Source organism: Hipposideros armiger, unplaced genomic scaffold (assembly GCF_001890085.2).
Source record: "Hipposideros armiger isolate ML-2016 unplaced genomic scaffold, ASM189008v1 scaffold_9, whole genome shotgun sequence".
NCBI lineage: Eukaryota > Metazoa > Chordata > Mammalia > Chiroptera > Hipposideridae > Hipposideros > Hipposideros armiger.
In genome coordinates, this window is record NW_017731359.1 from 6,708,050 (window position 1) to 6,723,217 (window position 15,168).

General features: G+C 44.6%; 1 long non-coding RNA gene across 5 annotated transcripts in view; it reads left to right on the forward strand.

The window, feature by feature from the left end:
• Nucleotides 1-4,363, forward strand: part of LOC109390260 (uncharacterized) — a 473,964-nt gene extending 469,601 nt beyond the window's left edge. For all 5 annotated transcript variants that reach the window (XR_002125534.1, XR_002125535.1, XR_002125536.1 and 2 more), the window contains one exon: nt 3,083-4,363. This is a non-coding gene — a long non-coding RNA (uncharacterized LOC109390260). The remainder of the gene's footprint in view (nt 1-3,082) is intronic.
• The last annotated feature ends 10,805 nt before the right edge of the window (nt 4,364-15,168 follow it).

Sequence of the window (15,168 nt, forward strand, 5' to 3'; positions counted from 1 at the left end):
GCTCTCTCTCTCTCTCTCCTGACCCCAATCACTGTCCCCTCCCCCCTCTCCTTCTTCTAGCCCTGGGTTACTGCACACTGCACATGTCTTGTGGGTTTCCTACTTGGTGCTATATCTTGAGTAAATGGTCTCTTTATTAAACTCTCCTCAAACTGCACAACTGGAGTGTACCATACCCCTGACTAACAGAGTGGCCATGTTGCCTGGGGATGTATGAGAAACCCAGTCGTGGATCAATGAGGAGTTAGCACTTGCCTCTTGGAAAAGGAACCCTAAAGATATTTTTTCCTTTCTCTCTCCCTCTCCCTCTCATACCATGTTATTGCAGACACTTTTTTGATCAATCCAACCTCCTTTGGCTGAAGGTAAGGTTGCATAGTGACAAGTGCCTGGGACTTCACACCAAATAGGGACAGGCCCGGATTCATGTCCAGCCCCAGCCGGGACTGGTTTCTCAAGCTCTGATCTTGGGTAGGATGGTTAGATTCCTGAGGCTTCAGTTTCCTACTCCATAAACTTGGGATAATAACACCTACACTGCTAATTATTGATGGTGGAAGAAATGCCATCTGTAAAGTCCCCCCTTTATTTATAGCGTTTGCCTAAGTTTACATGGATCCACAGAGCGGAAGGTTTGGGATAAGCGTTGGTATTTTCCATCTGCCCAAGTTCAGCTGAGTAGCGGGGTTCTTTCCACTTTCCTTCCTTCCTCCCTCCCTTTCTTCCTTCACATAGGACTCTTGGGGCTTCTTCTCAAGCCTTAAGTCCATGATTCAATGATTCTCACCTCCAGGAGTCCTGGAAGACTCACGGAGCAGAAAGGATTTAACCATCAGCCTTTCATGCCGTAAAAACCTCAGCAATCTAGACCCCCGGGGACAGTTTCTCAAATTAGATGTTGAGATTCCTGAAGACAGGGATCGATATTATTTATTTCCCTTCCCCTGGCTCCTGATGTACAATTTATACACAGTAAATATTTATTGAGTTAATGAGTTATACTGGGTAATCTTGCTTTCCGTAGATTTAAGGCTTTCCTACGTTAAACACTGACATATTTACCTATTTCATCTTAATCATTTTGAACGAAAAATATATATTTTTTACAAATCACCACCATTTCAAGTAGAATATACAGGAAATTATTTGTATTTTAAAAAATAATTTGGAAGCATCTTTCAGAGCACAATTTATGCCACTGTGCTTGAGACTGTCAAAGGAAGCTGAAGTGAACAGAGATGCTTTGCCCCTGAACTAAATATTCCTGGATGGTTTCCTAGTTTAGATCCCTAATGTCCCATTCTCCTAGTGCCCACTCGCCTCTCTTCCTGCTGATGTTTCTAACATGCTATGGCCTGGACATCAAGTAGCTATAGACATTTGAATTGTGTGTGAAATAAGAGAGAAAAAGCTCTGAATAAGTGTGCACAAATAAAGAGGGAATAGAATGAACACCACCTGCTCTGATTGTTCATAAGCTTCTATTCTTCTTAGTTTCCGGGTATTTAAAGATCATATTAGGTATGAGAAAACATTGATACCCATGAATGACTTTGGAAGACAAAAGGAAACATCTGACCAAGGACCACTGTGCAAGTCTTTGAAATAACACCTGGGCCTACCACACTCTGGAGAATTTTAAAGTCCATATTGAAACCTCAGTCCCCCTAAGGTAGATTCCCACAGGAATCAGAAATGAGGAAGCCCATGTGCATACCCTCAGGTTGAGATTAGCTTTACTTTGGGTTCTGTCCCCAAAGCAGTCAAGGGTGATGGAGATGGCAAGAGTCACTTTGGAGGAGTGAGGAGAAAGCTGTATCCTGGGATTGTCCTCACTGTGTGTCACCAGAAAATCAAGCCCTTTCTCCCCCCTCAGCTTGGTAATCTGTAAAAGGGGAATGACCATACGCCTGGTAAGGCTTCCCAGGTGGACATGACATGAGAAGAGGAAGAACAAATGGAATATTTTGTAAACACAAATGTAACAGAAATGTTCAAGTGTCCTTCCTGATGATGGTGACCATGAAGGCTCGTTGCCAGGGCTGGCAGTGAAGTTCATGTGCTTGAGTGAATGTCGAGGGGAGAGACCGTGGAGCAACCACAGGGACTTGGAAACGCAGCTTTCTCTGGACTTAAGCATTACATTTGAACACCTTCCATCTGGGAGTCTGCACGTCGATCCAAAGTCAATCATCGGCTACCTCACCCTCTTAGGGAGCGCTTAGAGCTGCCACTCAGTGTTCAGGGCAGAAAAGGACCCATCTATCCTATGATGCTCTGTGCTTCTTCTCATCAGCTTGGCCACTGGGAAACTCTGAGCTAACTTTTACTTCTCTGCTGCATGGATTGTTTCATGATGAGCTCTGATAGGGTTATCTATTTCATTCTTCTCTGTAGATTGTTTTACTTTAATGCAGTGTTAGAGACATTTTCTAAACATCAGTTAATTCAACTTATGTTTGAGTATGTGAAATAAGAGTGCTATAAACAATGAATGACTGGGGAATAAATAGATGCTGAAAATGAATAAATAATAGAACTGTACCTCACAAAAAATGAACCTTAATGCATGCACATTAAAAATATTATTTAGGAAATCAGGGGAATTCCAGGAAGGGATGTAGACTGTGAGAAGAAAACCTAACTATTATAAACGTGTAAGACAACCTCATTGAAGGGGGTGGGAGGAAAGGTGCTGACCTAGGGAACTTGGGAAATGAGTGGAGTCTGGAAGATTAAAGGCTGCAAGAGCTACGTGTACGCACGCAGGTTGATCAGGTTGTTCCACAGGTTAACAATGCTGATGCTGCTATGCATGCATATGGGAACTGAACAATTAAGTAAATGGGAGGCAGATGATGGGGGTTAGGTTTCTCCGTTGGAGGACATTTACAGATAAGCAGGTAAGGAGGCTAGAGTGATTTATGTGGGAATGGATTAGAGTTGGCGATATCAGTATGAACTCATGTTTAGCTTAATCTACATACAGATTGTTACAGATATAAATATTTATATGTTGAGTGTGTGTATATATGCATTGAGTTATGCTACACATATATAATACATATATATTTTTTCTCAGCTGACAGGACCTAAAAGAAACAACACCCCAGTAACAATGAGCACATCTAGTACCCAGATCTTGGTTTCTAACCATTCTTCAATACAAGGAACAAGGGCTTCTGGGTGAAATGCCTGACTCCAGGACTAGAGAAGGAAATATGCAAGATGAGCCTGAAGCAGAAAGTATGGAAGTGCTGCTCTGTGGACATGATGGGGATATTTCAAAGGAGCACAAGGGCTAAATGGAAGGGCTTTCAAAGGCCAGAGCTAGAACAATTGAAGCAACACAATGTAGTGTTGGATTAAAACCCAAAGTAGGAAATAAATATTCATGAGCCCATACTTATCTCAATAAATAATTGAATAAGTTAACAAATCAGGGCGAGGAGACAAATTTCCTGGGTGGAAGAACTCCAAACAATCATGTAGCTACTCTGCCTTCAAGGAGAGGGAAGCATAACTCAGACTCCTTAAATGTGGTCTGTGAACAGTGACTTTCCTCCAAAGAATAAGGGTAAAGGGGGTGGGGTGGGGGGGACGAGTGATATTACAGTGGAGAAACCTGACAAGCACAACCTCAACCTCGCCAAGTGGTCAAGTCAACAAGAAGTCATAAATCATGCTGATAGTATGTCCCCTTGCTATGATAGGACACAACTGGCACTTTACCACCCAAGGACCCATAACCCTGGACTAGTCATGAGGAAAAAAAAAACACCGTGTTCCAATAGAGGGGCGTCCTACAAAATACGTGACTGGTACTCCTCAAAACTCAAGGCCATCAAAAATAAGGAAGGTCTGACAACTGTCACAGCCAAGAGGAGCCTAAGGAGACATGACAACAAAATGGAATGTGGTGTCCTGGCTGGGATTTTGGAGCAGAAAAAGGAGACTGGGTAAAAACTAAGGAAATCAGAATAAGCTATGAGCTTTAGTTAATAATCATGTATAAATATTGGTTCACTGATAGTAATATACAATACTAATGCTTAATGTTAATAATAGAGAAAACTGAAGTGGGGTATATGGAAACTCTGTATTATGCTTTCAATATTTTTGTACATCTAAAACTGCTCTAAAAATACAGGCTATTTTTAAAGTTAATGAATAACTTGTTATCAATTTAGCTTTATAAATTATTGAGAAGTTGCTATGTTTACTATGTCCCAGGCACTGTTACATTTGGGGAGCTCAAGATTTTTGTTTGTTTGTCAATTTATTTAATTTCAAATCCCATGGAGCTGTTATGCATATCAAAGATGAGAATACAGGTAAAGTGATTAGAACAGTGGTTGGAACCTAGTGGACCCTCAATGATTGTTGAAGGGGGTGGTGGGGGTGGGGGTGGTGGTGATGGTGGTAACAATGATGATGATAATGATTGAGTCTGCTTTATAAAACTCACAGATATGGCATACTTTGATAGATGTATACATAAGGGGGCCAATCTGCTCCATTCTGAGGTTGGTCTAGGAAGTGTTTTTGGATAAGGTGAGTCCTTAAGATTGAGTGACAGTTTGCTGGGCGAAGGCAGAGGCAGCATTTCTGCAGTCAGCATAATCAAAGACTTAGAAGCGTCAGAAGACCTAGAGGTCTAGAAGGACTACAGCTGTATGTGATTTGCTTTTGCTGAAGCACATTGTGGAAGGCTGAAAGAAGGGAAAGAAATAAGGCTGGAGTGGTCAGCAATGGTCATGTCCCAAGAGGCACATTGTGCTTGGCTAAGGAGCCTGGTTGTCCTTCTGCAGAGGACGGGAGACACTTGAGAATGGTCAGCCCTACAGAGAGGCAACCATATTTGCATTCTGGCTGCAGTGTGCCATGGGCTTGGAGTGTGACCAGATGGGATATTGCAAGGTCGGCAAGTCGAGGCCATTTGAAAAAGATGGCATTTTCTTGGGGGCGGTTCTAACCCTCTGACTTCTTCAGCTAACCACACTGTGTGAAGTGCCTAAATAGTCTTTTTATGTGTATTAGCTATAAAGGTAGAAGCTACATTGGGCACAGAAGTGCATCTGTGAAGCAGAATGAAATGTTTCCTCTACGACCGATTGTTTCAGCTTTCCTTGTCAAGAGAGAAGAATGCAAACTATTACAGAAATGACAGCTCCATGAAACTTCAGGAGTCGCCAGTTGTGAAGCTCCCCCTCTCTTTACATGAAGCCATGGTATTTGGTAGACTCTGGATTTTAGTTCATCTTTCTGAAAGTACATAGGATGTGCAATGCACAACTGAACTTGAGCAACTAGCTAATATTCTAGTTATTCAGTATAGCTGAATGAGTAGCAAGCCGAGGTTGGAATCTGGGCATCCTAATTCTTGCCCCAGCTTGGCTACTTACCATTTGTGGGGCTTTCTATGGTCCTTTGACACTTTGGAGCACATTTAAACATTTTCTTAAATAGAAAATATATCCCAACACCACCACCATTGCCAAAATCAAGGGCATCACCACCCTGATTCCTCTGTCCCAGTTTTTGGTGAGGATTACGTCACCATGTATAGAAAAGCAGCTTGTACTTGTCACCAAAAGATAATAGCAAATGAATAATCTGCATAGTTGCAATGTTGAAATTTTGATCAAATTCAATGCCTGGCACATAGTAGGCACTCAGGGAATATTTGCTGAATGAAAACCAGGCCATTTCATATGGCCTTTCCCCCCCTCTACTATTTAGATGCATTCTCTAGATACGGAAACAAGGCATCATAATTTGTGCACACTTTCCTGGCTTTCTGGCATAGAATAACTTAAATGTGAGCAGATTTGCACCATAAGCACTGGAACAACTTTGGTTCTGTTACTATTAGAGACTCCAGTTATGTACTAAAACATGTTCACCATCTCTTTATGTGGGCTCATTCATCACTGAGTCACTGAAAAAGAGGAGATCCTTTCATGGATCTAGCCACCTACCTATCTATGTATCTATCAGTCATACAGACCATTTTCTGATTCCCAGCTCTAGTTTCTAGGTTGTCCTTTGTGCTCAGGGCCAAACTGCTCTCTCCACCACAAACTCCATGTTTTGCACATATTCCTCTATACTGCTAGATACCCAAGTCCCCTCTTTCCATGTCCAGTGGCCTTAACGCCTGACTTGAGCCAACTGCCTTTTCACTAAGGACATTTTCTTAAAAACAAAACCAAAACAAAACAACCAAATTTTCCTGATAGACTTCCAAATACAACTGGAAAGCAGTATGTACAGGATATTTTCTCGAGCTTCTCTCACACTCTGTGGGCTACATGAGAACCCATCTGTAGCAGAAATTTACTAGATTTCTGGGCCTTAGCTTTCAGCACAAGGTCTGGTTCAGAGCAGAAAAGAAATATTTGTGGAGTAAATATTCTCTTAAAATCTTGGGGCTAGAATAGGACTCAGGGGTAATTTAGTGGTTTGCTACTCAAATCATAATCTGTGGGCTGGTGACATTGACAACACCTGGGAGCTTGTTGGCACTACAGACTCCCACGCCGCACCTGGAACCTAAATGGACCATCTTCATTTTTACTCGATTCTCATTTGAGGATCACTGGTCTTGTTCAAGTGATCACATAAGGATCATGTACCTTAGCTGAAGACTGGAATTATCTAACGAACGTTTTAAAAATTTGATACCATGATCCCATAAATACTCTGGTTTATTTGGTCTGGGAATGTTGCCTAGATAGTAAGACTTTTCAAAGCTCCCCATGTCATTCAAATGATAAGCCAAGGCTGAGAACCATTGATTGTGTCCAACATTCTCACGTGAAAACAGATACTTTGCCAAAGCTGGATGTACCTGTGGCAGTGCTTTATAGAAACTGGGGCTGGAGCAACATTTAATCCACTTCTTCCTAAACCTCTTCCTCTCTCCCTAAACATATCCATTTGTCCCTATAATAGACACCTCCCATCTTAGATCCATGACGCACAAGAGACCCCAATAATCATTAGTCATTCTGTGACTCTACTCACCACCCGGAGCTGATTAGGGCAAGTACAGACTCAAGCTGGACGAACCAGATTCTATCTTCTAGGAATTTGGAACTGGGACCAGGCGCAGGATTGATGGTCTCAGCTTCTGGCTGGTCCTCTAACAGGTGAAGACAGGATCTGTGGGGCTAGACATTCCACCATGGGAACTAAGCGGAGAGGCTGTAAGGAAACAGAAGACACAATGAATCAAGCACATGAAGTAGACAGAGTCAATTATCAGATTTACGTATGGCTTCCAGTCCTGGTTGCCAAGCCCGTCCCTAGTGAGGCTCAGCTGCAATTTCCATCCCATCATTTCACGAAACATCACTATTCCGAAGACACACCTGCATTTTTCCCTTAAGCCAGCTCAAGCCAGGTTAAGCCTTGGCAAGCACAAAAAGTCCTAACTAATTCAGTCACTTTATTTTTCCTAAAAATAAAGTGCCTAACTCTTATTAGCACACAGGTGAGATCATCAATGAAACTCATACGTAAGGGGTGAGCTTGTAGGCCACCCAAGCTAAAAGCGGGGTAAGGAATGTGTGTATGTGATGGGACTTCTCGTTTTCAGTGGCACCGAGGCCCATCTGCCAGGGAATGGGGTCTCTGTAGAAGGAGTGACTATGACCATCCTATACTCAAGAGTCCTGGGACTTCTACCCAGTGCACAGGTGCTTCAGGCCAGGCCAGGATCCATCTGAAGGTTATTTCAATAATTGTATTCCAACCCGGTGATTAGAGTGTAAGGAGGCAGATCTTGTCTTGATTGTGTGAATTCATTAGGCATTCACTAAGCTAGCTATTCATGAACCTCAAATCTCAAATTCAGGATTTTTTTGAGGTAGGTTGCCTATGTGAAGGATTTCTTGGTCTTTAGTTGAATCAGAGAGAAACTAAGGCATTCGTTTTCTGTAAGTTGAACAGCTGTGAAGGCTGAGATTGTGTTTAGCTAGCACTCCTTGATTACCTACCTGACATCAGGTGCCGTTAGGAGCACCAAGCTCCTGGGCTCTCGCACATACTGTTTTGAATCTCTAAAGTGCCTTTCCCTCCTGTCCACTTGCGCTCACTTTGGAAGACACACTCACCCTGTCCTCCTGAAGCTTTTCCTGAGCCTTTATCCCACCTGATTTACTTTCTGTGCAGTCTCTCATCTGTGTGCATTGCTCTATCAGTGCATCTCCCATGCCAGACTGCAATACATCTGTTTTCTTGGGGGATCACCTTCCTGGAGCAGGGCCCCTTGAGCACGGAGGACATGCCTTAACCAATTCTGGATCCTCGGCCTCTCACTCCATGCTGAACAAGCAGCTCAGCGTCAACTGAGTGATACATTGTTTCTTTACTTTCTCATCCTCATTTTGGAGATGAAGACAAGGAAGTCCAATGGAGAAAACATCAGGATTTGGGGTAGACTTGGTTGAGTAACAAATGTAGCCTTCCCAAGAATGCATATTTATAGTTTAATTTTCCAGATACCAAAATGTACAATACACATATACTTTGGCCTAGCCACCCACCTCCAAGGGTTTTACTCAATGAATATGCTCACAGAATATTTGTCAGGACATGTGCAAGGGTGCTGCTTGCTGTACAGCTTATGTTAGCTTGTGCCTGGAGACGACCAGTGGGGTCACGTACAGAGGACTAGCACAGCCTCAGAAGGTACGTCAAAACTATGATTTTTATGTAAAGCAGAATTCAAAAGGACTGATTATGTCTGTGTAAGTGCATGAAGATTATTATTGCGAATAAAGCAGACGACTGAAGTGTCTATAGAATTATCTCTTTTGTTACATTAAAACTCATAACCAGTAGTTGGATACACACTGACAGACTGGGATAGTAGCAAAATCGTATTGTTCTGTAACATAACCTTTTAAATATTTTCATCTATTTAACCCCCACAACTCTATGACTACCCCCATTGCACAGAAGAGGAATATAAGGCAGAGGGAGGCTAAGGAATTTTAGTTCAAAATCACACAGCTGAAATGTGGTAGAGCAGGAATTCAGCATCCTGTGAGAAACTGTTAAATATACAAATATGCCCCGACCCCCAGACCTGCTGAATCAGAATCTCTGAGGTGATTCCAGTGTCCACTCAGCTGAGAAGCACTGCTCTAAACCGTTATGCGCTACCAGTTACACTATTTCTAAAGGCACCACAAAGCTCTATTAGCTGTTCAAAGACTGAACTCAGAATGGGGAGGGGGGAAAGATATTCACTTGAACGTTGTTACTTATTTAAACCTTAGAAGTGTCTAGACTGACCTATATTGTATTACTTTCATTTTGATTGGTTTTAAAGGTCAACAAAAATCACTGGGTAAGGGGATTATGGGCCATTTTTGTGTTTGTTTTTCTCTCTATATTAAGACAATAAGAAAACGAGATTAACCGATACATGCTATTTTTTTTAAAAGTCACCCTGAGAAATGGGCCTCTTACAAAAAGATGCCAGGAGAGCTCCCCTGCCAGAGAGCCACGCTCGGTATCTGCCACGGGAGAGCTTCTCCTGGCAAAACAAATGGTTCCTTCACCACCGAGGACCTGCCCCTCCTCTCCTTAAATTGGTAGCATCCATCACGTCGGCCCAGACGAGGTAGCTTTTCAATCCTGAGCCCCTGTGTGATAATTGGCATAATTTCCCTGAGATAATGTGGAGGTTAATGAGGTACAGGGAGCTTCAGGCCATCCACTTTCATTTTCAGCTCAGGGAACATGGGCTCTGAGGAGAGTGCGGAAAATCAACCAAAAACAAGAAGAAAAAGGGTCACAGGAGAATGTGCGTGAGGACCAGAGGGAGAGAAGAGACCCGCCCCAGCCCACCAGACATGGCGGCTCCAGCTTCAGAGGCAGGACCCCTCCTCCTCAGAACTTTGAGGGAAAGTCTAGCCAGGAGGGGCCATGGGGCACCCCAGCTTAGTCCGACTTTGTTTGTGGTAGGGTTAGCATCCCTTGAACTTTTCAAACAATAAAAACTAGTTTTATTGATAAAAAAGAATCTTCAACATCCGGAAGACTCTCTACCTCCATAGGAATTCCAAAAGCACATTAGAATACTTAAGGCTCTAGAAATCCCCCAGTTAGGAAACATGTTTAATGGTGGCTTACCAAGAATTACTCAGGCTATGGAATACCCTGTTTTGTTGTTTTAATTTGATTCACTTTCTGGTTGTTTCAAAGAGAGACATCGAACTGTATTGTATCCATTGCAGTATAACTGGGGAATTCTATATAGTATAAACAAAGGTAATACCTGTAGACTAAATGGTTGACGGTATGAATGCATTCATCTATTCAGCCAACATTGACTGGCTGTGTATGCCCTGCCAGGGATGCTGGGTAGGTATTAAGGTAGGTATTACATAAGGAAGTAAACATTGTATCTACTCTGAAAACCCTCACAGTCTGGAAGGGAAAGAGGAATATAAATAAGAAGGATGCCCCGAGAGAAGGACTGTGAGGGAGGCAAGTCTTTCATCATGGGAGCACAGGGGCAGCTCCTGCCAGGAAAGCAAACGAGAGAACTGAGACCTCAGCCACTGGATGGAGAGGCCCCCCTGTAAACGGGAGTTATGCATGGACTTTAGAGTCAGATGACCAAGCTCTGTCCTTTATCAGTTCCATGATCCTCTGAACTCTGGTTTCCTTATCTGTAAATGGAGGCAACAAGAATACCTAGCTTGTAGGATTAGTGCAAGGATTAAATGCACATCACCCACTTAGTAGGATGCTCCTAGGATAGAGACTTGTAATGCAAAGGGATTCCTCAGGTAAAGAATTGACAAGGTGCAGGTGAATGAGAGAGTGGATGGCGGTGGGGAGAAGGAAAGGTGAGAATCCAGCCAAGCATCTGGCCAAGTGGACAACGGGAATGTGAGAGAGGAGGAAGAACAGGTTTCTTTGACCCTTTTTCTTTTTGTTGGGATGCAGGTTATGAACGTGATTAACTTTCCATTAAACCAGGGGGTAGTGGGTTGAACTGTCTCCTAAAAAGATCTGTTCAAGTTCTAACCCCGGTACCTGTGAGTGCAACCTTGTTTAGAAACAGGGTCTTTGCAGAAGTAGTTAGTTAAGATGAGATCACTAGGATGGACCCTAAATCCAGTGCCTGGTGTCCTTGGAAGAAGAGGAGAAAACACACAGGGACACATAGGGAACAAGGTCTTGTGAAGACAGAGGCGCAGATTGAAGTGGTGCAGCTGTGAGCCAGGGGATACCCAGGACGGCCAGCAGCTGGCAGAAGCTAGTAGAGGCATGAAGGCTTTTCCTCAGAGCCTCCAGAAGGAGCCAATCCTACCACACCTTGATTTGGGACTTCTCCATTCCAGGACTGTAACTGAATACATTTGTGGTTTTCAGCCATCCAGTTTGTGATGCTTTGTCACATAGCCCTAGGAAATGAATTCACAGGGTTTGTTACCCAGGGCACTACTGACATTTGGGGGCAGGATAATTCTTTGCTGGGAGGTGGGAGGGCTGCTCTGTGCCCTGTAGGATGCTTAGCAGCACCATGGAGTCTATCCACTGGATGCCATTAGCACCACCAGCACCACCCCGTTGTGACAAATGAAAATTTCTCAAAATGTTGCCAGATAGCTCCTGGGGGCAAAAATCTCCCCTGATTGAGAACCCCTGCACTACGCCATTTGATCGCTTGTTCACTCATTTATTTTTTCATCTATTCATTTATTCATTTACTGGTATATCTGTTTATATTTGGTAAAGATTTAGTTAGAGCTGAGTATGTACCAGGTGTCTTCATAGCTTCTGGGGGTGCAATGGAAACACAGTCTCTATGTTCATAAAGCTTACGGTGGAGTGGGGAACACAGATTCTAATCACATAATCACACAAACCCTACAAATTGAGATAAATGCCTGGAGTAAAAGGACTATGGTTCTAGAAACACATATAGTAAGAAGTCCGACTTAGGTGGTGGGCTCGGGGAGCTTGGATTAGAGGTAAGAGCACCTGCAAAGGTCCTGTGGCAGAAAGCCCAGCGAGCATGGGGAAGATGGAAAGGAAGATGGTGGCTGAGGGAGGCTGAGGGCAGGATTTGGGGTTTGACCTGGTTATAGTGCACAAGGAAAGAGATGTCACAGCAGGAGAGGCAGAGAGGCTCCCTGGGGACTATTTTGTTCATCTCCAAGGTTACACCAAGGCAGCTGGCCATTGATATTTTTTGTTGTTGTTTTCAACAAAGGGGAGCCCTTTCTGCTATGTGGCTGCAGACACCCAGCTCTATCTGGGACACAGGTAGATGTACAGTTTCTGGAAAGGGCTGTCTGGCTTTTTATGGTTTAGTGCAGAGGTATCCAGAGGCCATGATGTCAGCTAATAAAAAATGTTCAGAAATCTATATTTACGCCTCGTAGCTCTCTGGTGAAAATAGCGTATTGTCCTCCAAAGAAGGATGCAGCCAGCCTCTCGCAGGGGGTATGACTTCCCCGGGAAGACCCTTGGAGATGCACGCACTGCCTTGCTGCCCGCTGATTTGCATTCTGGGTCTGGAGCAAATTGCATCCCCGTTCCTGCTGCCCCATCTCCACTGCCTTGATCTTGCATTTTTGCATTGATACAATTCTGATTATGAGGCATCCCAAGCAAAGAACTTTCAGCATGAAACACTGGCGTTCTCTGCCCAGGCCGGCAGCTCCCTCCATGCAGCTCAGCGGGGAAGACCCTCCACTCCTTGGAGCCTCAGTTTTCTCTTCTGGAAAATGGGTGATAAATTCCTGTCCTAGACTCTCCCAAATTCTGTTTCCGGTCAAAGGAGAGTCCTGCATGTGAACTGCTCTAAATATCACAGCTCTTTTTGCAACAGGGGACGCTCATAGGCTAAAGTGAATGCACAGGTCTGTCACCAGAAATCAGGAGACTTGGGGTTAAGTCTTGATTTCCCCCAATTGCCGGCTCTGAGCCTCAATTTTCTCATCTATAAAAAGAGAATAATCATGCCTACCATATGAATGTGTCAAAAAGATTAGAAATTTACCTATGGAAGGTTCTTTGCACAATCTTGACAATGCCTAGCTGCACTTACTAATGGAACGGTGAGCTTTGGGAAGTCATAAAGAAGGAAAAGGAACACAGACGAACCTCCTGGAGGCTGAGGAACTGGTGTCCAGGGGCAGGTGTACCCGGGGCCTCACACTCACCTGGGCAGGCCCCCGGTCTTGAAGCCGCTTGCCCCTTCTCATCTCCAGCACATGGCACCGTCACCCGCCGGACCCCAGTGTCCCTTCCTCTCCATTTTCCCTCACTGCCTCTCATGAAGGCCCTGGCAGGCGTAGGGCTTCTCCTTAATTCACGGGATCCAGTCACCGCTGGGAGGCTCATCAGACTCCCCCCCCCCCTCCCGTCGGGGCTGAGCCGCCCATCCCGCTGGCGGAGGTCATTTCTTGCATCACTTGCTCCCTGAGGACTTGCCCGACTCCTTTCTTATGACTTCATACCGCTTCCCTCTTCACGCTCCTGCCCTTGTGTTACAGCTCCGCCTGCCTAGACCGGAGCTCAGTGGGGGTTGGGTCTGAGTGGGCTCTCTCCACATCCCGCTCAGAGCACCCCTCCTCTTTTCCCCCTTCCACAAACCCCATTTCATCTCAGCACCCTTTCATGCAGAGCGCTGCTCCAGGGCAAAGGCTCGGAGCTGAGCCAGACTGACGGCCCTGCTCTCACGGAGCTCACATTCCCCGGGGAAGGCAGTGACTACACAAAATCAAATCAAACCAATAGATAAGATAATAACAGGCCATGACAGCCTCCACGCAGAAAAAATAAACAGAATAAGCCCATAGAGAGTGCCTGGAGACCCTGTTTTAGAGACGGGAGCATCGAGGCCCACAGAGGATGTTTGGAGACGGGCATGGCGTCTTGGGCGGGGTGTGGAGGCCTGCCCATTCTCTTCCCGAATATCAGGACCTGCCCCTGTGCTGGGAAGTCCATTCCAGGCTTCCAACCCATCTCTTCATCAAGCACATTAGTCTCCTAGGACTGCTGCAATGAATTTGGCCACTCTAGGTAGCCTAACCCATCAGAAATGTATTCTCTCACAGTTCTAGAGCCCAGAAGTGTGAAATCTAGATGTCCGCCGGGCCACCTTCCTTCTCAAGCCTCTAGGGGAGACTCCTTTCATGCTTCCTCAGCTTGTGGCTGCACCACCCCAGTCCGCCTCCACCTTCACGTGCCTTCTCCTGTGTCTACGTCTTCTCTTTTGTCTCTTTCAAGTGCCTTGTAAGAACACTTGCCATTGGATTTAGGGCTCGTCTGATCATCTCCTCTTGACATTCTTAATTACATCTGCAAAGCCCTTAGGTTGTGTAAGCAAGTTCTGGAGCTTAGGGTTTGGAGGGGTCACCAGTCAAGACATTATAGCAGATGAGGGGAAGGGCTAGCCCTCTGCTCAGAGAGAGGATTCCAGCTTCTGTGCCTGGATTTTACCAGCATTTTCCTGTGTATTCTATTTACTTCCGGGTTTAGTTGCAAGCACTTCAACTTCGGTGCCATCCCAGGTGGGTTTCCTCAGGAGGCCTGTCAGTTTCTCCTCTGAAGACTCCCTCAGCCCTTCCTGGCCATTCCCCAAATATGCCCCCCACTGTGCTCAGACATAAAACCAACAAGACCTGTTTCCCGAATGGGGGGCTGTCCTTCCTCCCACCAGGCCTCTGTCAGCCTCTCTCTGGATCTAAGATTTAGGGCCAGAGGATGAAATGATTCCCAGCTGGAAAAACAGCTGTCTGCTGGGCTGGCCCAGAACACAGGGCAAGGAGCTCAGGGCTCGGGTCCGTCTGGCTTTTGTTTTCTTCTGTGTTTTAACTCAAATTCCTTTTGTTTCTGTTACCAAAACGCAGACAGACCGACACATTGTAAACAGGCAAACAGTTCAGATGAGTATGAAATAAGGTGGAAAGTATAAAATGAAATGGAAAATCCTTTTTCCTTTGTCCTTTTGCTAAATACTACTCTTACAGGTACTTTCCCCACAAATGTATTTTCCCCAGAATATATACACATCCACCAAAGGATATGCACATTGTACGCACAGCTGTTTTGTTTTCTACATTTTATACGTGTACATATTTATATGTAAATACTTTGCATTCTGGAAAAGGGCTGTCCTTTCCCACG